We start from the raw sequence: 24,824 nt of genomic DNA on the forward strand, positions 1-24,824 counted from the left end.
CTGTAAAGTGGTTAGAAATAATCTAATCGGAATCAATCGGCTAAAATCGGTATCGGCTGGCCTAACTCCATGAAAATCGGAACTGGCCTAGAAAGTTGTAATCGGTGCATCTCTAATTTATAGCAATTGGTTATAAAGATGGATTTGATGGGAAATACTCTGCTCCTTTAGGGAGCACTCAATGAATCCGAGCAGCAAGAGAATTCTGCTGGGAGAACTAAGTCCCACTTAACAAACCCATCCATGACGTCTTAGTTAATTCAACAAAAATAAAAGCTTGGCACAATTCTATTGCCCCCAGCCTCACAAAGCAAGAGGCTTGGGGTAATACCAGCAGGGTAATAGTACATTTTACGGTACATAATGGTAGCCAAACAGGTGAATGATGCCTGTGATATTGAATGTGTGTGGAAAGCCCTTGCAATTTGGCATCAACAGAACTGCTGAATCCTCAACCTCCTGACGATCTTAATCTCACTAAAAGCCAGTGGAAACAGTACTACATTCACTGTACATTTCTGACATTATGCTAATGAGTTATATCACTCTATAGTGACTTATGACTAATTTCCTGAATCACCAAAGTTCTACGGAGAGCCACCAAAGCAGCAAGACAATACCAGTTTTGTCATCCTAAAATGATCATGTAAGAAAGAATTGAAGAAGGTAAAGAAAAAAAGGAAACCATGAACAAGCTGGAAATGTAAGTTTTTTTTTTCTCACTAGCCCTCTCCTCTGGCTTTTGTTAAAGTAGACATTCAGTTGAGGAAAGACTGCAATCCATAAGCCCAGTACAGCTCAGCCCGGTAGTTTTGCCCTTATATAGGGCAGGCTAGCACTCAAGTCAGACTCAGCCACAGCAAAACATAAATTAAGACCGAGACAACAGGGGCTAGTCCAAGAAAACACAAGACTAAGACTGTCTGCTCCGATTCTGTCACACAAAATAAAGAGAGAGCAAACAGGGGCAATGTCATACTGTACACTATATGAGTCATTATTACAAACACACTTTTGTTAGTTCCTTTTTCAATAGCAAGGATGTCACTCTCTATAACGGTGAGAGGAGGGGCTTTGTATGTGTGTGTGTGTGTGTGTGTGTGTGTGTGTGTGTGTGTGTGTGTGTGTGTGTGTGTCAGGTTGTTGTAGTGCCGTGCCCCCTCCTGTCCCTCTTCTGCCCAGAGATGCTTGTCTCCTCTCCTCTGACACTTAATCAATGCACTGGAAGTAGCCTTTCACACACAATCTAATTACGGTATATGGAAATATAGGGAAACCAGGGGGCTCTATGCTAAGTGTGCTAACGCACACACGCAGGTACACTTGCACAACGGCAAGTGCTCACTGTGACAGAGAGAGACTGAGAACTGTAGGAAAGTAAAGAGAGGGAAGGTTACAGGCAAATGGTAACGTTACATTAAGTGCTACTCATATCAACAATGTGGTTGTAACTGTAGTAGGTAAAGAGACTATGGTGCTGTCTCCCCACACACACACACACACACACACACACACACACACACACACAGCTATGTCTTATTCTTAACATAAGCCTACAAATCATCTGTATTGTCTTGTTATTGGTCCCTATCGTGCTTTGTTTCTGTCCATTCATCAGGCTCTGACACGTGAGTGGAGTTGTAATCTAGTGCGTGCGTGCGTGTTATTTGTGTGCTTGCATGCAGCGGTTGAAGGTGATGCTGTGAGGTAGAGTAGAGTCAGGGTTAACTCATATAATAAATCAGGCTTGTGCAGCCATTAAAGCTGGGATACTGCTCAGGCAATTGTCTGGGGAATCATCTATAAACTGTGACTGCTCAGCTCTGAATGCCTACTCATACTGCACTGTCACAGCGCCCTCTTTTCACTGTTGGCTTTGGGAGTCACCACAAGAGTATACAGTACATACTGTAATGTTTGAAAGATATCATGTCACACACTGCTAGGTAAAAATTTGGTAGTAACTGTTGCTTCCTTATTTGGAATTATGTTCTTTTCAAGCTTGAATCCATTCTTGAATTCAGCATGATTTATCAATCTACACTTTTTTTAAGTTCAATTTTAAATTTAAGTCACTAGGCAGTCCTTCCAGAAAAATGCGGAGTTTTTTTGTGATTGTTGCAGGCAAAAATTCTTGATTATGCGGCACGTTTTCTTAAAAAATGTGATGAAATATGCGGGATATTTATGCAATTTTATGCGATGAAATTGCGGGAACTTGCAAAAACTGCAGTTTGATGAAAAAGAGAAAAACAAAAGTGATTCCCACAACACCCTGCTTTTCCATGATGTTCACGTCGTGTAATTACGTCATTTCATAACGTTCCCATGGCAACAGGGGAAACTGGCTGCTCTTGTATGAAGTAAACGCAACATTTTTCAACTTTCTGCTAAGCTATATGTGACTTTTTTGCAATGAAAATGCGGGAATTATGAAATCATGCAATTTAAGCGGCGAAAGTGAGTTGTATTTGAAAAGTGCGGCCCCCGCATAAATAAGCGGACTTTGGCTGATTACGCATTGAATTATGCGATCGCATAATCACGTTTTTCTGGAGGGACTGACTAGGTGTAGATTTTCTATGCCATTTTAGCATTTCTTTTTATGTTGATGGCAGCCAATCATATGGCAATTTTTGTTGTTGAAAAGTTACTGTCATTATTGTAAAAAGAAATAACACAATCTCAGTGAAAACTGGGGCAGGCTGGGTTGCTTTCAGCATTGTCCTACGCTGCTGTCTGCCACAGTGTCTCTCTTGATGCCACTGCTGCCATTCAAGGTAGGACATTTTCAAATAAAAGCATACATTTTTATGTAAACATATGTGTACATAATATATATATGAAAGTAGACAGTGTAACACAGGCACTTTAATGCAGCCAATTCAGTGTTTAATGGATGTGGTGCTTTATGGCGTACAATGTTCAGTCCAATTGGCAGTTGTGATTATAACTTGCAGCACAATCGGTGTCACAGTGAACACAGTCCCCAGAGAGCAATGATAAGTGATACATTAATGAACCTAATACTAAGAGACATGTTAGGATATTAATTCTTAATCCATTATATAATGTACATAAATGTTTGCCAAAAGGTCTCCAAATTACTGGATACGGTATCTTCATTATTTCGTGTCAGTGTGTGTACGTGTGTCGGAATATGTGTAAGAAAGCAAGAGGGGGAATATCATGATTGAGTCAAGCAACCTGACAGCTGTCATTTGGACCTATTTCAGCTCACTCACTCACTCACTCACACACACACACACACACACACACACACACACACGTCAATTAGGAGCCATGGTAAGCTGAGCAGTAGTGAGCTGATTGGGTCACATGTTTACTCCCTGCAGCCACTGTCTGCAACACACTAACAATACATCGAACATCACCTGACACACAGACAAAGAACACACAGTACTATGCACAGATCACACACACACACACACACACACACACACACACACACACACACACACACACACACACACACACACACACACACACACACACACACACACACACACACACACACAGTACTATTCACATATCTCGCACACAATATGCAGTATACAGTCGAAATAAGGATATATACAGTATCTCACAAAAGTGAGTACACCCCTCACATTTTAGTAAATATTTCATTATATCTTTTAATGGGAAAACAATGAAGGAATTACACTTTGCTACAATGTAAAGTATTAAGTGTACAGCTTGTATAACAGTGTAAATGTGCTGTCCCCTCAAAATAACTCAACACACAGCCATTAATGTCTAAACCGCTGGCAACAAAAGTGAGTACACCCCTATGTTAAATTCCCATAGAGGCAGGCAGATGTTTATTTTTAAAGGCCAGTTATTTCATGGATCCAGGATACTATGCATCCTGATAAAGTTCCCTTGGCCTTTGGAATTAAAATAGCCCCACATCATCACATGCCCTTCACCATACCTAGAGATTGGCATGGGGTACTTTCCATAAAATCATCTCTCAATGCAAATCAAACCAGCTATTAGGCTAACTGAAATAAAACCATGCCAATCTCTAGATATGGTGAAGGGCATGTGATGAGGGCATGTCCCCTAGCCGGCTAGCGGCATTGAGCAACACCGCTGGTCTCCGTGCAGGCGAAGCTCACGTAGTGTGCCGAGTATTGCGTCTGTAATAACGTTTCCTCCATATTCTCCGATCTGTGCGACGTATCCCGGTGGTACACACGTCCGGTAGTTTGAATGCAGATAATTGTTGTAAATGTTTTCTGCTGAAAACCGAAAAGCCTGTTTAGCGAAGATTCAAGATGGCTGACAGTCGTTTTCATTCGGAATACCTTGGCCAGACTCGGCAGTCCAACCCCCTGTGGGCGTGTTGAAAACCTACGGAAGTAGATCCTACTACTGGCTGTAGTCCTTTGCCTCTGGCCCAAAAATCTTCCAATGACGCAAAAATCGTCATTTTACGTCATCGGAAGATTTTTTCCAGGCCTCAAATGCAGAAATCTCTCGTCTCAGGGGGACATGAGGGAGGGAGGCACGGTCATTCAGAAATACTATCGGGTTTCTACGGATACAAAGCTGAATTCTAAATCGGTGAAGTATCCCTTTAATACTTTACATTGTAGCAAAGTGTAATTCCTTCATTGTTGTCCCATTAAAAGATATAATAAAATATTTACTAAAATGCTCCAGCTGTGCGCCCAGCAATGTTGTCGGTTGAGAATTTTAGCAGAAGCCAAGAAAGAATAAGATACAGCCGATGAGTCTGCAGGTTTGAGGCATAGTAGAGCAATAAGAGACTTGGGTAAGAACTTTGCTGTGCCAAAAAGAGCTGCAGTTTTTAAAAGATATAAAGCTTTTAAAGAGTAGTTTGGGTGCTTTTGTATAAGAAACAGGAGGTGGCATTACAGGAAAAGCAGCCTACAGGATACTTCATATTAATAAGTCCTTACTCCAAATGAACGTCTTTTGACATGACCGGCAGATCATACCCACATGGGATAAGGGTGGCGTTTTACAGTAGAATAGATACGAAGTGTTGTTAAACTGATTAGCAATTTTGAAAGTGGCCAAAGAGAAGGACAGAGGACATGTCCAGCAGTGAGCCATGCTGGGCCACGTCATTAAAAAACAGATCAGAGACAGAAAGGACAAAAGAGAAGAAAGGAAGGAAGAATTAAGAGGATGCAGGCAACAGAAGAAAAAAAATGGTCATGATAACAATACAACATCAAGACCAAAAGACTTTAAGAGACAACAAGCGATAGATGGAGACAAAGTGATAAAGTGTGTGTGCATGTGTGTATTCATTATAAAAGTGTTCTGATTGTCTTGGCGTGCTATCAGGTGGCATCAAACCCCTGGTGCGATCTGGAGGGGGAACTACAAAGTGGATCCTGGGGCCTGCAGAAAGAAGCCTTTTTGATCGCGCTAATTAAAAGCCATTTTGTTTAAAACAAACAGACACAAGTCTAATTGGCTCTTTTCCATAAGAAAGGGATGGATGTTGAAAGTGGAAGAACGCATGGAGGAGGGAGGAAGTGTGTGTGTGTGTGTGTGTGTGTGTGTGTGTGTGTGTGTGTGTGTGAGGTGGTGGTGGTGCTGGATCACAGGGAAGATGTGCTCAGCCTGGCACATGCACCGCTTCAGACACATGTAAACATGGAAGCGCACACACACACACACACACACACACACACACACACACACACACACACACACACAGTATTACTGTGACCCACTATTAGGGATACCCGTTAAAAATCGGAGCATACAGTAAAAAAGCCAGGACAAGTATGTGAGAAGATAAGTGGTGAAATCAAACAACAAAAAACACACATTAAAACAGGCATACAAATTCAAAGAAAATTGCTGTTATGTTGAACATATGGTGGAGTTTAACAGCCCCTAACTGTTCCATTATTCTCTCTCTCTCTGCAGGAGACAACGTTATGTCAACTTTGAGTTTTCAAGTGTTTTTTTTCTTCAAATGCACAGGGCAGGCAACTAGTCTGTGTCTACTTCAGCGGTGTTTTGCCAGTTCAATGCTTTTAATATGAAGGTGCAGCAGTAGGAAATTGCATTATAATACAGCCCTGATACACGTTAGGAGAGTGAACAGTGAGTACTAGTTGTAGTAGTAGTACTAGTAGCAGTAGTTGTAATTTGAGAAAGTTTGTGACCAGGCAGCCATTTTATTACTGCTTTAAAAACGGACCAAACAGTCCCAGCTTGCATGTGCCGCTCAAAGCTACGTCATTGCTCTGATTGGATGTAGGTCATGTTTCATTGCTCCGATTGGTTGTAGGTCACATTTCATTGCTTTGATTGGTTGTAAGTCTATTCAAGTGCCTCAAGAGGTATTTTGGCTTGCACCGTTGATAACCTTGGAAATTGAAGAGGTTCCAGACTAATAAGCATTAGCAAATTATTCTGGCAATGCCAGGCGAGCATACTCTACCATTTGAAATTAGTTTAAAATTAAAACTCTATATTGAGAGGTAATTACAAAATTTTAATAAACTGATTAGCTATTCCTGAAATGGAAACCATAAAAAGCAAAAAAAAAAGAAACAAGGGTTTGATTTCATGAAGATTTGAAGGATTATAACTCTTAATAGTTTTGTTCTTACAGTGACCACGGTGTAGCACACTAAATATACTGAGCTATTGTTGTACAGAAACTCCAAGCTGTGTGTTGCAAAAATAGTTTGTTTGTCATATGGAGAAAGGGGGGTGAAAGATTCGGCAGACAGCTCTGCACTTAAATCACAATGGGTACATTCAACAAAGTCAATAACGTAAAAAAACATAAATTAATCATATATTTTGTTTAGTTTGGTTTAAATCCTTGAGGAGCATTTGCTCTCACACACACACACACTCACACACACACACACACACACACACACACACACACACCTGGGGCTGAACAGGGAACAGATTGTCTCCTTCCATCTCTGAGTCATCACATTACAGCCTTCAGCCCCTCCAGCTGAGTTCACACTGTTCTGCTAAAACTGACTGAAGTAAACTGAGCCAAGCTAGATCAGAGTGGTTGGAAAAGTCTGAACTATACTGGACTGGATTGGACTGGGGTTAACTAGCCTAGCAAAGACATATAATCCAGTTTAATAAACAGTGCATTTCTGTTGTGAGTGCTGTGTATTTCAGTGATGCTACAGTCAATATTAGACTTTCAGGAGTGTGTGTGTGTAAGTGGGAGCCCTGGGAGGAAGGAGGATTTAAGACTTAAGTGGTGTATTCCTATTTCTCTCTCGCAAATGCGAGCACACACACGCACGCACGCACGCACGCACGCACCCAAAGGCTATTTGAGCCATGAAAGCTGTGGGGGATTTTCCTTTTGCCTAAACCCACTCCATCATTGTCAAAGAAAACACCCTGTAGATACAAACACACACAACACAAACACACACTGCTGCACACTTTGTACAGTAAGCCTGCAATGACACACAAATAAATGTGTAAATGTAAGAATTCCCGCAGAAAATGTCAAACGTGTCGAATGTACTGTATAGCGTAAACCATCAACACAGATGCTTTTCCACCGTCTTAACCTTGAAATAACATCCAGAATAGGCCTGTCACGATAGTCAATAAATCAATTAATCGCACGATAAAAAAAATGATTTGTTTTCCTCGTCTCTCTCTACCAAAGAGACTGGAGGACCACTCTCGGTTCCTTAGCGTAACGAGGAGTGAACCCTCCTGTCAGTCGCATGGTCTTTGTGGGGGCGGGACTCCTGGCGGAGAGAGAGACAGAAAACGCTAGTTGAGAGTTGGGGCAGGGTTTCCCGCAGCACTTTGCAGTTAAGGCGCCGTCAAAAAACTAAAAAGTATATGAGCGATATCAACCGTGTCACTCGGCGTCCCACTTTCTCCCTTTCATTTCAAACCACACAGCTGACAACCTGCAGGTGGAGGCGGTGGAGACGGGCTCGGACATACAAGCGGTTTCAGGAAAGTGGCTGCATGTGTCCGACAATGCACAGAACATTAACGGTCCAAGCCTACAGCTGTCCGCGGACACAGAGTGTGGAAAGTATGTCAGAGGTGTGTGTGTGTGTGTGTGTGTGTGTGTGTGTGTGTGTGTGTGTGTGTGTGTGTGTGTGGGCCCGCCCCCACGAAGCTCCGACCTGCAGAGGAGCAGAAGTAATTCGCCAAAATGAAGACTGAAAAACAGAACTATTTTGGTACAAACATTTACTCGCCATGTGGCAGATAGCCATATAGATATATTAAATGTATTAATTATATATTATTTAAATTTAATATTTAGTGTTAAATAATTGTAAAATGTAGTACAGAGTCTGTAGTTTATCGCACAAACACTCGAGGAATGCAGCAAACTTTTGACAGCCAGTAGGCTATGAATTGCCTGGGAGAACATGCGTGTCACAAACGGCAATTCCACAACTGTACATCAGCGTGAAAGACGACATACTAAAAGGAGATCAAAGACATATTGTGGATATTTACAATGTCTTCCAGTTCCAGTGTTATATATTCTTTAGAAATAAAAGTGTATTGATCTTTGAAAAGTGTACCTGCATTATTATGCCATTATCATTAGATGCAAATTGGTCTCTCAACGACAATATTATCGTTTATCGCAATAATTTCTGGGACAATTTATCGTCCAGCAAAATTTGTTATCGTGACAGGCCTAATCCAGAATACACTGCCACCACCTGTGGTTCCACAATCACTCTCACTCACTCACACACACACACACACACACACACACACACACACACCAGACTTACCTATGTAAAAAAAAAAACACATTGTACGCACTCACATGCAAAATGGCCCACTTCACGTCACAAAACCAAGTCACTGAGAAAACACACTAACACACATCATCTTTTCAGCTCACCCACAAGGCCCAAAGAAAACTCACAATCTTCAGCGACTGTGTTTACAACTATGATAGAGGAGCGGGCGTCTTGAATGGCAGAGGCGACAGGGGGCAATTTTAACAACATACACAATACACTACATTAGAGCTGCGCTTCCCCGTATTGCAGCAACAGAACATTCACTTATCTATATGATAATAGGAGGGCGCAGAGCTCAATGTGACAACGAGAGAGAGACGCAAAACACAATGCCGAGCAGCGCCTGCAGACAGAGTGATCCGAGATGTAATCTCCTCCGAAGAGAACAAGAGGGAGAGAAAAGAGAAAGGATGAGGGAGATACAAGCCTTTATGTGCACCACAATTTGGAGTTGGGTGGATTGACAACGAAGCTGTCAACAACAAAGCACAGACACCAGCCTATTGAAAAGGAACATACAGTATCTTAGGAGGAGATACTGATGGTGAAAAGGGGATGAAATACAGAAACGGTGTGATACAGGAAGTACTGACAGCCATTACAATCACAGCTGGTGAGTGTAAGTGGAGTATGATTGTAGACTTGAAGGAGTTTGGATGAATTACAGTGTTTGTCTCTCTAATGTTTGATGTATGTTTAATCAAACAGGACCTACTCTAAACAGAGCAAAATCATGTAAAAGTGGATGTTTGCACCTGCTGCTGCGAGTGGGTTTTGCTTGAATGTGTCTGTATGACAAGCCTATTGAACTTTCGTGGAATAGTTCTGGGAAATACGCTCATTTGCATTCTTTTTGAGAGTGACAACAATATCAATCTTGTGTCTGTGTGTGATGTACATAAGAAGCCGGAGTCAGGACATGTTTAGCTTAGCTTAGCATAAAGACTGAGGGCAGGGGGAAACAGCTAGCCTGGCTATGTCCAAAGTTTAGGAAATATGCCTACCAACACTTTTAAAACTGACTAATTCAAATGTGTTTGTTTTATGTATCTACAAATCTCAGGGTTTCCCACACATAGACTAATGTGTGGCGGTGCGCCTCACTATCAACACCGGCCGCCGCACATTGCGTTTTGATATTAATTCTTTTTTTTTTTTTTTTTAAACGCTATTTAAAACACGTTCTTCTGCATTGCCTATCCCTGCTCTCATCCGTCTCTCGGTCACTTGTGTCTCGCTCACGCACACACGCGCACACGCACACACACACACACACACACACACACACACACACACACACACACCTCCCGCCGTGCGGTGTTTGGTGTTTTTAGCCCCCAACGTCATCTTCCAGGCAGCGCGGCAAAGGTTATAGTGAGGGTTAATGTGAGTTTTAGCTGCCTGTAAGGCGACGTTGGGGGCTTAAAACCCCATCGAGCCCACCGTGCACACAGCGTCTGTCTCCATAAAGGAGAGAAGACGGCTGGCGAAATTCACAATTTACTCTTACACTGAATGTTTGCTGCTTCAATCCAGATGAGTATTGAAAAGTATTTTCCGCCACTGAAAAAGGCCCGTGTTGAGGATGAGGACCAGCCTGAACCGGAGGTATCAGTCTGAAACAGAGCTCAACAGTCCGACCAGCGGAATTAGTTATGTTATTAATTTATTTAACAGTATTTTCAGGTTTCAACCAGTGAAAGACAGATAAAAAAAAAAAAGATAGATTTGTTAGGCACTGAAGTACGAGAGGAGGACAGCATCTAACAGCGTGTCCGAAAATAAGTATCCCCCGCCCCGCCTCCGCCACAAATGGGGTTCAATGTGTTGTGAATGAAATGAAACACTGAACCTACATGTAAAAATGACAATCTGTGGTATCAGGGCGACTTACATGCTGGAACTATTTGGACCGAACAGCCAGACTGTTGGCTGTGAAACATGGCAAACAACACATTGAACCCCGACATTCTTGCATGATGTACATAGATGACTGATAAGGAGTAAAGGATCCACTTTACTGTTCCACCTGACTGCCCAAACAACACAGTTTTATAGTTTTGTAAATGAAAGTGAACCTGGAGTCATTTTTAAACAGCGGCCTTGTCTTATTCCTTTCCAGACGGTAAGAGCACAATATTGTAGATGTAGTTGTTTTCCACTATGATCCACTCCACAGTCATGCTTGAAGTGGTTCCATTTTTACCCGACATCTGTCAGCCCAAACCATTATTATGCTGGTATTATGTAGTCCAATTTCGGCATTAAACAAGACACATTATGCTACAAAGAAAGCTTAGAAATGTTGGTAGGTGAAACTGGGCCGGTTTCCCTCTGCCCCTCAATGCTAAGCCAGGCTAAATAGATTCTGACGTCCTAACTCCAGCTGCCTACTTATAGCAGATTCATGTTGATCTGCAACATGTTTCCTCCAAATATTGACCTTTTCCTTTAAAGCTGCAATGTCACCACAGGACAATGAGACACAATAACCAGCGAAAGAAAGCAAGAGGAAGAGCAAGCGAAGTAGAGGAGAAATCACAAAGGAATTGCACTCTCTCTTGGCTCATATGATCTATTATTAATCCAATTTTGCACGGACCCTTACATTTTTTGGGGGGAGAAAAATCACATTGAGCAAATTAATGAGGTAAACGTAATGATCTGAGATGATCAAAGGATATCAGTGTTGGGCAAAGTATAGCCACCAATTAGTAAAACAAGCGCAGGAAAGGGACTAAAATATGCACCGCCGCGCCTGATGAAAAGACAGGGTCAGAGAGAATGGACTAATTTCACAAATGAAACGACGTGCACCAAGACAGGCCCACGTGTGTGCGTGTGTTCCAGAAATTGGGGGGGGTTTGCGGGTCATGTTTGGATTCCCCCTGGGTCTATGAGCAGAGAGAGTCAGGGAGGTCCCATAAGAGCAGCAGGAGAGGAGCTGGCTTTACTTTGATAACAATAATAAGGTATTTCTCTCTCTCTCTCTCTTTTTTTTAATTCCGCTTTGGCACAATGAGCACTGCCGCTCTCGTTTGATCCATGAAAGAAGCTTGTTATGGTTTTTTGAAGAGTTTGATGCACAAAGGAACAGGAGAAAAAAAAGTTTGGAAATAGGCTGCATCTGTCCAACTCGGACTTGGGTTCATTAGGAAGGCCTCAAGAGGTGTACTTCTTTTTGTTGATCCTTGTTTTCTCTGTTTGAGTACAAGGTTCTCCATTGTGTGCATTTGTGTACACAAAAATCCTCCGTTATATGAAAAGAAAAAAAAGTTAAAACCAAAGATTTCCACTGGAATGCTAAATCATCTACTGACCCTTTAATATCCTGAAGCTCATTTAGACAGTCTCACAGACATAAATTGAAAATAATGAGATCTCTGAGATTATGAGGCAGCTGAAAATGCCTGTCTCCAGTGTTACAACAAAAACCTGTGACGTGTAAGATGCTGTGAAGCACAGGTATCAACTAAAAGGACAAAGACATTTACAGGTGAGGTGTTCTTGATCTATCTTGTGATTCTATATATCTGTAGCTGCATTTCCACCGCACGGTACTGCCCGACTCGACTCGCTTTCTTTTGGTTTTCCATTATCAAAAGTTGTGGCTACTAGCTAGAACTTTTTTTAGTACTGCCCCTGTCTAGGTTTCAAGCTAGCTTAACTGATACTAGGCCAATTCCGATTTTCGTTAAGTTAGGCCAGCCGATACAGATTTCAGCCGATTCCGATTAGATTTTTTCTAACCACTTTACAGCACACGCAAATATTTATATTCTATCTTTTCTTTAATAGAACATTTTGCATAGAACATTTTTTGAACAAATAATAGATCACTATAAAATACAACTATATAAATTACTCCTGGTGTGGGAAATTCACACACATCTAAAGTGCAATGTTAGAACCATTTCCTTCTTTTCACATCCAGTATCCAACAAAATAAAATCTGATTTTGGTTTTTGGTGTCGTCCCTCCACGCCCTACTTTCTCCTTGCAGGTGTTGCATATTGCAAACTTGTTATCTTCTGCACACACGCTGAAGAATTCCCAAACAGCTGACATGTTGCAGGTTAATTCACGGGGTTCCCTACATGTGAGAGAATAGTGCGGACACGCGCTTCACACCGCGAGCGGGTACGCGCGACACACAGCGGGAAAGTTCAGCGAAAGGAAAAAGAGACTGTGCTGTCGCGTCCTTGAGAACTGTAACTCGTATAACTTGTGTTGTCAGTTAATTGTAGCGTTGACCGGCATGAAATCGGCATATGTCAGACTGACCTGCCGGTTCGCCGGTCATGGCCGAGGACGTGAAAACCGGCCAAGTCCGGTCACCGGCCGGTCTATCAGCGCATCTCTAGAAAAAGTACTTGGTACTAGGGCTGCACAATTAATCGTAATTTTATCGAAATCGCAATATGGGCTAGTGCAACATCCAAATCGCAGGTAGGGCGCAATATTTGTTAAAGGCAAAATATGTGTCAAACCATTCTGAATGAAGTATTGTGGTGCTGCAGAGACGTCCCAGCCTACAAATCCTGTCCTACAGACTACAGGAAACATCTTTGTTTGGTACAGATCCTCGCAAAAATCACACGATAATCAAGAATAAAGTGAGAATAATTATACAAACATGATCATTCCCTTCAATATCGTGAATCATATCGCAATATCAGTCAAAATAACCGCAATTAGACATTTTCCTCATATCGTGCAGCCCTACTTGGTACCAAGAAAGTGAGTCGAGTCGAGCAGAGCCGTACGGCTCTGCTCGACTCGATAAGAACGCGGCCTATTACATGCAATAAGAACGCGGCCTATTACATTTGCCTGGCAACATAGCTGAAAGATCCAAATCAGGTCACAGGAGAGGGTGTCAGCATGTGTTGAGACTAGGGGTGCACCATTGACATATATATTAATGGACCAATAGACCCCGTTGCTCTGGACGGAGACCAGTGAAGGCTATTAGAAGCACTTTTCCGGTGATCTCTTCCTTTACTGCGCAGCCTCCAACTGACAGAGACAACGTAAATGTGACGTGAGCAACCTGTCTGAAAGTTGTAAGTCTTCTTGTAGCTGTGCCAAGAGAAATCTCAATCATTTCCAATCTTACAGAGACGGAGAGCGTAGTTATATGTAAGGAGATAACATAGGCACAGGCTAATTACTGATCACTAACATGCTAGTTAACATTAGTAATTAAACCTAAACAGCTAATGTAAGTCGAAACTGCCTGCGAGCTTCTCCTGTACTATACGGTAATTCCTCTACTGTGCGACAGTAAGTCACTTAGTTATGACACAATCGTTAGCGTATTTTTACAAAAACGTCTGCTACGGAGCCATAACGTGAGCTACAAGGTAATGGAGCCTTTTATACATTGTCGTGTTTCTTTAGAATTAAACAATGGACAAATAGAGTCTTTAAACGCTTCAGATGTAAAGTTATTCGCAGTCAAGTGACATAAAAAAAAAATGGCGGTCAGTGGAATGCTAACAAGAGGTTATACCTTTGTAGCAACAAAATGGCGCCATCGGAGGTTCGCGTTCTGAAGCGAGGCTTACCCCCTTAGGGTGTACCGATCCGATGTTAGGATCGGATATCGGCCCCGATATTGCAAAAATAGCTGGCCGATCCAGTTTTTTTTTTTTTTCACACTCCGCCGCAGCACCGGGGCCCGTTAACTGCGTACCCTTCTCACTCATGGTAGTAACTTTATAACACAACAATTAATAACCCACAACTAACTATCTTAAAAGGATAACACACCAAAGCATATAACAATTTGAGACAAACAGTTTCTAACACTAATAATTTTACATTTACAAATGTAGCTACACCGCCGAATGGCATGCTGGGTAACATTACATCTGCTAGCCTAGCTAGCCAGGTAGCATAACAGTCTGTTAAGCTGGGAGAGGCTACGGTCGCTACTGCACAAGAACCTAGAAGAAAGTTAGCTAGAGGATAAAGAAAGACCGGAGATACACCAGAACAACATGTGCTCAAGAGAGGAGCCGTCTGTTGTTCCCAAGTTTTTTTTATTTCTAACAAATCGGACATAATTTAGCCACGGTTGTTGCCCGTCGCTCTAACGTTACTCGGCCGTGCTAACGTTACTACGCTAACGTTAAAGACCTGTCACTTCAAGCATGCAGCGGAGCAACGTTATGAATCCAATCCACCTCCGGTCCCGCTACAGGCCGTTGAGAAAGACGGGTTCGGAGCAATGATTAAAACTCTGGATTTAAAGCGCCCATATTATGCTCATTTTCAGGTTCATAACTGTATTTTAAGGTTGTACCAGAATAGGTTTACATGGTTTAATTTTCAAAAAACACCATATTGTTGTTGTACTGCACAGCTCTCTCTCACTGCTGTAGATCCTCTTTTCACCTGGTTTCCGTTTTAGCTACAGAGTGAGACCTCTTTTCATCTTCTTCTTCTGTTCTATCTTTGATTGCACTCGCACATGCTCAGTAGTTCAGATGTAGATCATGTCAGCTAGCTAACTCTAGAGACAGTAAAAGAGAGCCTGTTTCTCCAACTTTGGTCAGTTACAAGGCAGGATTAGCTGGGAGACTTCTAAATGAGGGCGCACACGTAAGTAGTTCTTTTGTAGATTATGGTGAACTTGTGTGTGTTGTAGCAGTGCTTTGCTATTGAGAACGACGTAGCATGCTACCGTTAGCATTAGCGTTAGCATGCTAATGCTAACGGTTAGCATGCTAACGAGCTAACGGTTGTGGTTAGCCAGCTCATTTCGGACTGTGACGTCACAGTCCGAGGCCGATTTTGAACAGCTCACCAGGAGACTGAAGGCAGGACACATTCAGAAACTGTATCTCACTCAAAACAGCATGGATGGATTTTTTTCAAAGTTTGTATGTGTGTGGAAGCACCAGAGACACAAAAGAACACCCCAAATCCCAGAAAAAGTGATTTTTTCATAATATGGGCACTTTAAGATGTCTCGCCTCGCTGAAATACGTCCGCCAACCTACTAACGTTATTCAAACAGCGAAGGAGGCTGACAGCGGAGCTACGTTCAGTCCCCCACTACAACCACACTACAACAACCTAACTTACCTGTGGCCAAGGTAGTGGTTATACAGTACTAGCTTACAACTATTTAGTTTTGAAAGGGAAACGGTGTTAAAGTTGTTTGTATGTGTAGGCTATTCATTCGATTTGAGTTTATTTTACTACTTTGCAGTTTGCACAATACAAATAGTTTAGCCTCTGTAACTGTGGAGCCAAGCAAACCCTTAATCAAAGCTTTTAGTAAACATGATGACATTAACATGTTTTTGTGATATTTTATGTACTCCTCACAGTAGAATAAGCCATTATAAACCTATATAAAGGTGGCCCATTATTGATGGCCCATTATTATGTATTTAAATTTATTTTAAGAAGTTTGATTACATTATATTTTCGATTTGAATGCACAATTGTTTTTTAAATAACAAATAAATAAGAATTCAATACATTACATCTATGTTATTTTGTCTTAGTTAGGAAAGTAATGTTTAGTTAGGAAGGTCTGGTGCCTTTAGTCTCTTCCACATGGTGGAAGGAAGGTATGATGTGGAAGGTATACAGTTTATTATTAATTCATTAACGGTATCGGATCGGTATCGGGTATCGACAGATACACAAAGCCCTGGCATCGGTATCGGTATCGGGACTGAAAAAGTCAGATCGGTGCACCCCTAGTTGAGACCAAAAACACACACACAAAAAGGTTGTGATGGTGGGGGCTTGTTGCTTCAGGTACCGGTGGGGAGACCAGTTTAAAAAAGGAACTGGTCAATGAGTTTGAAGGTTTATCAAATGCCAAAACAATGCACAGCGGTTTATAAAAAGAAATATTTACAACCCTGGTGTAGAGCACAACATTGGTCTGAACACAAACAGCTGCCCTGGTAGATTTTAAAAAGTGTTATTTTTGGCTGACTTTTGCATTGTACCAAATTCTATGAAAAAGGTGCGTTACTGGTAGTTGGTATCTGGAATGGGTGATGAAGTTTCATGCTCCACCCCACAGCCTGTCACACTGCAGACAGCATACGCCTAGAAATAGCCTGTTACAGTAAGTAAACAATTCATTCATTCACATTCATTCATTCAACAATGGATGTATTTATAACGGTCACCATTGAGTCATGTTCCCAACGCCCGCTAAATGCAAACCATGTTTGTGTGAGGTCAAAAGTGATGCATGACAGGTGTGTGTTAGGTGCTGCATAAAACCTTAATATGGTTACACACAACTAGGATATTTTTTTAAATGAGTCATCTGTGAAGACAAAAAATTATCTTAAAAGGATCATTACATTTACTAGGTTTAAAAATCACTCTGCAACGATAGGAAACCTACACCCACACAAAACTCATGGATACTTAAGTATTAGGTCACACAATACACACAAGTGTCCTGACTACACACAAGTCTCCTGACTCTTCTCCCCTACTCTGTTTTTCTCCTTCAACTATTCATCCCGACCAGCGTCTTCTCATCGTGTAACATGCACTGTAGTACATCTGTCCCAGTTTCACTCTCCGGCTTTAAGGAGATTTGCCATTTTTTTAAAGCCAAATATTGCAACAACACATCCCTCAATTTAATAACAATGGATGACTTTGTGCTTACAAAACAGAGGAGACACAGGAGGATGTGGGGGAGACAAGAAGAAGAGAGAGTTAACGGATCCTGATGAATTTTAATCCTGACCTCGAAGAAAGAAAAAAAAAAAAAAAAAAGAAGGGGGGGGGGGGTATTTGGTTTTCAAAATTTTTTATTCTTGCTTTGTATATTCTCCTAAGCCTCTGTATGACTATGTGTTGAGGGAGACAATGTTAGGACAAGCCACTTAAGCCCATTAGTCTGATAATTCATACGGCTTGGCAGCGCACTCCTCAGCCTCGTCCACAGTCTGCAGAGAGATGCAAGGAAAGAGAAAAAGATATAGATCATTAAATAGATGGATAGAGAGAGAGAGAGAGAGAGAGAGAGAGAGAGAGAGAGAGAGAGAGAGAGAGAGAGAGAGAGAGAGAGAGAGAGAGAACAAAATAGGGATACCGGCTACAAAGGAGAGAGAAAGACAAGGAGACTCAAAGTACAAAGTGTGCACTTAATCTTTTATGAAGTACAGTGATGAGGTGAATCCAGGTGAAACTGAATTTATACCAAACACTTAACAAATGAGAGGTGGATTAAATTAAGGGGGATGGAACTCAATATCAAGACAATAGACGCTATTTTAGTTGATAGTTTTTATTAATTCCTTCGCCCGGCCCCATTTTCTCCCCGCGTAGTCAAAAAATGATTTAAGGCAGGTAGACCGGCTCTACAGTCACACATTCTGATGGGTCACAGATTTTGGCGTAACGCCTTGAAAAAGCCTGTGTAGCTAGAATCAACACAAACTGAAAGTTACATATAGCCACTTTAAAGAAAAGGGGTCAATGTCTTTCAGAAAGTTCAAGGTACGCTGAGGATGTTCTGATCACTAAAAAGGTGCAGTGCACTGGAGCAATGTTTTGATGAATGGGACGCCATTTTGTTTGTGTTTCTTTACACATTCCTGCTCCCAGGTTTACGCTATGCCACTGACTGACAGTTGGTGGCAGTAATACTATACACTAGTAGTTAAAGCACTAGGCCAGTAAGAGCACAGAAGAAGACTGCCAGCTAGGAAATATGGATGTAAACTAGGGCTGCATCTCATGGCCCTTATTTGATAGCTCCTCGACTCCTCGGTCCTCGGCTGAGCCGGAAGTTGTTCTGTCCCTCCTCGGTGAAGGCCGTCTCAAACTCTTATATCTGCCCCGAGGAGCGAGCATCGAGGAGCTATAGGCGAGGATACACGAGAGCAGCCTTCCCGGAAGCCGTGCAGCTGAAGGAGTTGCTAACTCCGCCCGTACAGCTGACGAATTCATGTGACGCTTCGGAGGAACGGAACGTCTCATCCCCCTAAAAACACATTTCCTCGTTGCCTCTCTCCTCCAATGATTTCCTTGCGTCTGTCCCGTGCCTCCTCGGTGGGGAGGGACTGAGACGCGAGAAAGGGAGACAAGTGGAAGAGTCGAGGAGGCAATTTAAGCGACATGAGAAGCACCTAATGCCAGTTTCAAAACTTTAAAAGAAATTGGCTTAGCAAATGGTTTTTTTGGCCAGGTGGGCTGAGGTAAGAAAGTCAGCTCTCGTTTTTCATCCTTCGCACAACTACTTCAGTCACTTTTTGTGTGTTCAAACGAGTGCATATATCCCACAAAAGAGTGAAAAGGTTATCGCATTGGGAGCGTTCTGAGTGCACACTTGATTGTTTTGACAAATGAAAATGTATCACACTGAAGTTGCATGCAACAAATCATTCAATTGCACAACGGAATTTTGTAAAACAACAATACGATGTGACAGTAGGATACCAATACAAGTCCATTAAAAGTCCGGAGACTAGGACTTAGAAACATGGACAGCCCATCATAAATTATACACTTACACTTCATTTCGGAGAGGTCAGGTTGGATAAAATATTTTATTTCGCAAGTGACAAAAACATCCAAAGCCACTTCTCAACTGTTTAGCAGGCAGATTTTGTAAGCCCATGCTATTACTCAACAAATGTGTTTTTGATTGCAAAAAAAATTTCACCAAAACAAACTCCAGTTCAAGTGCACTAACATCACTGCAACACAGAAGAACCGTTCCAATTCTAACTCAGCTGTTATATTTCATCACGCCATAAGTCACACAAACATACTGTGATAAGGAAGGGAGGGATATGCCACATTTTGGGGTATTTATTTACAGCTTCCTCTCTTGTACGAGATCAAACCCCCGTTAAAGCACTGACACACTGAGTGAGTGTGTGTGTGTGTGTGGTGTGTGTGTGTGTGTGTGTGTGTGTGTGTGTGTGTGTGTGTGTGTGTGTGTGTGTGTGTGTCAAAAGAGAGGGAGGGAGGGAGGGAGGGAGAGAGAGAGGGTATCTCATCAGTCGCATTGGGAAAATACCATTCAGAGAGTGACAGATGTCTTTCTCTGTCTGACTCTTACCTGCATCTGTCTCGCTCTGTGGGCCTCAGGACCAGTGCGCACTCACTACAACAAACACACCCAAGCACAGAGTGTTTGTGAGTGCATTTCTGTGTGTACAGTACATGTTTTCATCCGTCTAAAACGGAGCGGAAACCGATCCCTGATGCTACAGCCCGATAACAATGTCAACCGCTGCTTGGCAACTGATACTGTATCACTGTAAATAACAGACACACTTCACATGTAATACAATTACAGTATGATTCAGCAATGAATACAATTGGCTCTTGAAATAGGGGCAATTCTAGGAAACATATAGAATAGCAGAGAAAAGAATAGGGCTTATAATAAAATCCATAGCTTATAATAAAATCCATAGCTATGGGTGCAATATGTCATAAGTCAAAGTAAAGTAGCTTGATCTTTCCCATTTGTCATGTACTGTATAAATTAGTTAGATCTCTCTAAAGGAGACAAATGTCTTTACCTCAATTATGGGATGTAGGTCAGTTCAGCCCTTGCTAATGGTCTAGGACAACCCTGCTCAATAAAACAAATGGTCCAGTAGTTTGTTTTAGCAGTGAAAAGGTGGATCACACAGGAGCAGAGTTTCTGCACCAACAGGGCAGTTTTACAGTGAAGTCTCTTTTACCAGCTACTTTTATGCGCTTTGATCTACACAGCAAGGATTGAACCCATTCCTCAAATTGTCAATGAAGAAGGAGAGCAAAGTTTTTCCAGTAAAAAAAAAAAAAAAAAAAAAAAAAAAAAAAAAAAAAAAAAAAAAAAAAAAAAAAAAAAAAAAAAAAAAAAAAAAAAAAAAAAAAAAAAAAAAAAAAAAAAAAAAAAAAAAAAAAGAAGAGTTCGACACACAACACACATGATATGTAAAGAACAATAATAGAAAGAAAAAAAGAAAAAAAGCAAAAATATTGGCAAAAAATATTGAGCTTTTTCTCAAATGTGTATCCTGCATTGTAGGTTAATATGAAGATATACACATATTTGCTATATTGGAACACTACGACTCCGATGTTAGTTTGTTTTGCTTTTTATTAGTTTATAAGTTGAGATCCACTTAATAAGTGAAAAGTTTGACCTGCTGCTGGTGCTGCAGGAAAAGTCAGAGGATCACCAAAGTCAGTAGGATTCATCCTCTGGGGGCCATACATGTCCATACAATATGTAGTTCAGTTGAAGCATTTCAGTCAAGACAAGTCAAGTGGTGGACTGACTGACAGACCGACTATGCCATCCCTAGAGCCATGCTGCTAGCATAACAACTATTTGACAGGGCGTCAGTCTGTTTGATTGTTCAACAGAAAATGATGTTAACCATTTACCAACACCTTCTACAAAACATCATGTATACTACTAAATAACAGGCACAACTGGTTCAGTGCAATTCTAAAAAACTGTGGCGTAAGTCCATGAACAATCACACAGCCCTGCCAGCAGTCATTCTGTGAGAGTGCTGTATGTATCCTGTTTTTCACAACTTAACAAAGCAACACTTGCGGTGATGGCACAATAAAAGCCGAATTCAAGGATTGTCAAGAAATTCATTTTGTACTGGACATACAGTTAAGACCAACATGAGAGCAAAACCAAACAACTAAAATTGTTGTTTTTCATAGCGTAAAGCAATGGAAACCAGTGGAAGATGAGAAATCAACCTAAAAGAAACTATCACTGGCAGTAATGTAAAGTGCACAAACCTACTGAACCTCTTCAACACTAAAAGACCCATGTGTAATACATTCTTAACAAATGTATGTTTGAATAATCCTCATTCAAATTTTAAATTCTAGTCAAGAGGTCAATGTTTCCAAAGATACCAAATATGACAACGTATTGGGACGGGTCGATACAGATGTACAGTATGTGTGAAAACAGCCAAACATGGAAATAAAGCTAATTAATGGTCTTACGCCTGCAAAACCACTATTATAGTCCCTTTAAAACCTCTATAAAGTTCCCTATAAACTCACTACTGGATACCAAAGACACACAGTTACGTAAATCCACAAAGGGATACTGTAGCAACATCAGTGAATGGCACAGACAAACTCTAAGTTCCTACACAAAAATCAAAGCAACATTCATGACATGCCTCATGGAGAACTACCTCTCTCTATCTGTCGCTCTCTCTCTCCTCTACTCATCCACCAGCTCTCTCTTGCTTTCCGTGAGACAGCGCGGTGATTGGCGGAAAAAAGCCTCCCGCAAACCAATCCCTAATCCTCAGCAGGCTTTAAAACATATGGATGGAGGAGGAACGGCAGCGGCTCTCCCGTTGTCCTGTTCCTAGGGTCATTTTCTCTTTTCTGCAGCAGAGGCTATGACAGAGGCAGCGGAGAGGAGCTGGTGCACGGGAAACGCAGTAAAAAGGAGCTCAGACACGAATGTCTGCCCTGCTCTGTGCGCTCTGCGCCTTGGAGAGGCGAGTAACACTGCCAACGCACCCTTGTTGCCATCGCTTCCACAACTTGTGTATGGTGGGAGGTATTTCTAGGTCTGTTATGACTTACCGGATGCTGCGTTGTTGAGGACACTGTCTTTCCTGTGACTCTGTCTCTATCCGTCTCTCCCTGGTAAAGGCAGAGAGGTGATGGAGGTCGGGGAGGATGCGCCGGCTGCGGCTGGTGATGGTGGTTTGGGTGCTCACATTGATTTGTGTCACTTCTCTGTCTCTCTCTCCCGCCACTCCACCTCTTTCCTGCTCTCTCTCTTCACTTCACTTCACATTACACACACATGCACGCACACAAAGACACACACCAAGGTTTGGGCAAATTATACAAGGCTGAGGCACCAAGGGGAGGAGATGTGAATTTGTTTCCTCTCTTGAACAGGCACTACCACCGAGGTAAAACAGCCACCAACAGTACAGCAGGCCAGCCAGCATCTCCAAACTCCCCAAAACAGCTGTCAACTTCTACCACATAATGAATCAAAAGGTGCCAACCGACACAAATTGAATAGGTTTTCTTTATGTGCATCATAATAATGGGAATTCATTAGCATCCCAAGAATTAACGATTACAGTCTGGAGTGGTCCCACCGGCTCTGTAGGTATTAGAGTACAGCCATATTGGGCAGATCTAATATTGCAAACAGGATTGAAAGCATAGTGGGCGAATGTGCCCTAAAGCAAGATGCAGCCTGTCAAGATGAATAACTTTTAATGTGTCAGTATCAGGCGTTGTTATGCATGTCAACTCTACACGAAGCTTCATTATTCATTTAACATACTTGCTTGAGCAAGCCAAGTTTCTGCTGGCCAAAGTGCCAGTCTCCATTAAGGGGCTAGGTTAGCAAACGAGCTAGCTATTGCATCTTTCACCTGGTGGTCCTATAGTAGCACTAACCAAATGTGTATATTTACTATCACTATTATGTGTATTTCTTCACCTGCAAACAGCAGACAAAAACGGTTAGCTCTAGCTAGCACTGGAGCATCTAGCAGCTAAATAGCCAGGAATTCTTCTCAGGAGTTGGTGGAGACAAAAAATTAGAGTAAATATTGGACTTACAGGTCGCCAGAAAACAAAAAAAAAGATGTGTAAAAAAGGCTTTTTACTAACACATTCAACGTATATATTAACGTTGTTTACAGCTCGTTCCACTGCCACTACACGGCCAATAAAATCCATGCATGCTAACACACAGTAGCTAGCATAGATATTTATGCTAATTTCTCGTACCTTTCAGCAACAAGCAAAGTTGACACTTCTGCTAGCTATTGGTGGATGCAGCAATTAGTTAACTTGGTTCGGCTGTGCTTGTAACCTGATTTTTTGGGGGAGGGGGGTAGTGCAAAAATTGTGCTTTTAACTCAACTAGCTAGCTACAGTTAAGCCGGTTAGTGTTGAACACACACACATCTACCGCTGTGTTAGAAGGTTACTTTTTATCTTATAGTATGAAACACTCACCCTCTTTGAAAAGTTAGCAACGCTAGCTTTCTCTTCTATCAAGCTCACGAAGGCGAAGACTAACGTACTATTTTTTGCGCCCATATTAGAATGCCATGCTGCAGCATCCTGCTTCTCCATTGGTCTGTAGGCTACCAGAGCCCTTGGTACCACTGCGGTCAAGCCAGCCTCCACTTCCAAATGAGCGGTCAAACTAGCCACCCCTATATTTCGCGGTGCGCGTATACACTTGCTATTACGGTGAAACTAAAAAGAGGGAATTTTCTGACGAAGGCAATTTCCCATTCATTTATTCTGTCTGCCTGTCTGTCTATCTGCCTGCCTGTCTGTCTGTCTGTCAGAAAGAAAGAAGGAAAGAAAGATTTTAGCACAACTCACAACCTCTGTGACAACTGCATGATATGCTGAATTCCAAAATAAGAGCCCCCTCAAAACTCAAATATTAGCTGTTTTGTCTACACATTAAGAAAATCATGAAAATAAAAGTCCTAGCTTCCACAGACCAATTTCACCTCAGCTGGAGAGGACTCATTCTCAATGTGTGATCTACAATGTTTCAGGACATTCTGATGTTGTTTTCCAAAATAAGAGCCCCCCAAAACTCATATATACGCTGTTTTGTCTACACATTCAGAAAATCATAAAAATAAAAGTCCTAGCTTCCACAGACCACTTTCACATCAGATGGAGAGGACACCTTCTCAAGGTGTGATCTACAATGTTTCAAGACATTCTGATGTTGTTTTCCAAAATAAGAGCCCCCCAAAACTCATATATTAGCTGTTTTGTCCATACATTCAGAAAATCATAAAAATAAAAGTCCTAGCTTCCACAGACCACTTTCACATCAGATGGAGAGGACACCTTCTCAAGGTGTGATCTACAATGTTTCAAGACATTCTGATGTTGTTTTCCAAAATAAGAGCCCCCCAAAGCTCAAATATTAGCTGTTTTGTCTACACATTAAGAAAATCATGAAAATAAAAGTCCTAGCTTCCACAGACCAATTTCACCTCAGATGGAGAGGACTCCTTC

At 41.7% G+C, this 24,824-nt stretch overlaps 1 protein-coding gene across 4 annotated transcripts in view; it reads right to left on the reverse strand.

Annotated features, from left to right (window-relative positions):
- sox5 (SRY-box transcription factor 5) overlaps positions 1-23,914 on the reverse strand; it is a 241,631-nt gene extending 217,717 nt beyond the window's left edge. For all 4 annotated transcript variants that reach the window (XM_039791407.1, XM_039791408.1, XM_039791404.1 and 1 more), the window contains exons 1-2: positions 23,790-23,914; positions 22,383-22,591 (exon numbers count right to left, since the gene is read on the reverse strand). The gene's annotated coding sequence lies outside the window, so the exon portion shown is untranslated. The remainder of the gene's footprint in view (positions 1-22,382; positions 22,592-23,789) is intronic.
- Positions 23,915-24,824: the final 910 nt, after the last annotated feature.

The sequence above is a fragment of the Perca fluviatilis genome, chromosome 23, assembly GCF_010015445.1.
Source record: "Perca fluviatilis chromosome 23, GENO_Pfluv_1.0, whole genome shotgun sequence".
Taxonomy (NCBI): domain Eukaryota; kingdom Metazoa; phylum Chordata; class Actinopteri; order Perciformes; family Percidae; genus Perca; species Perca fluviatilis.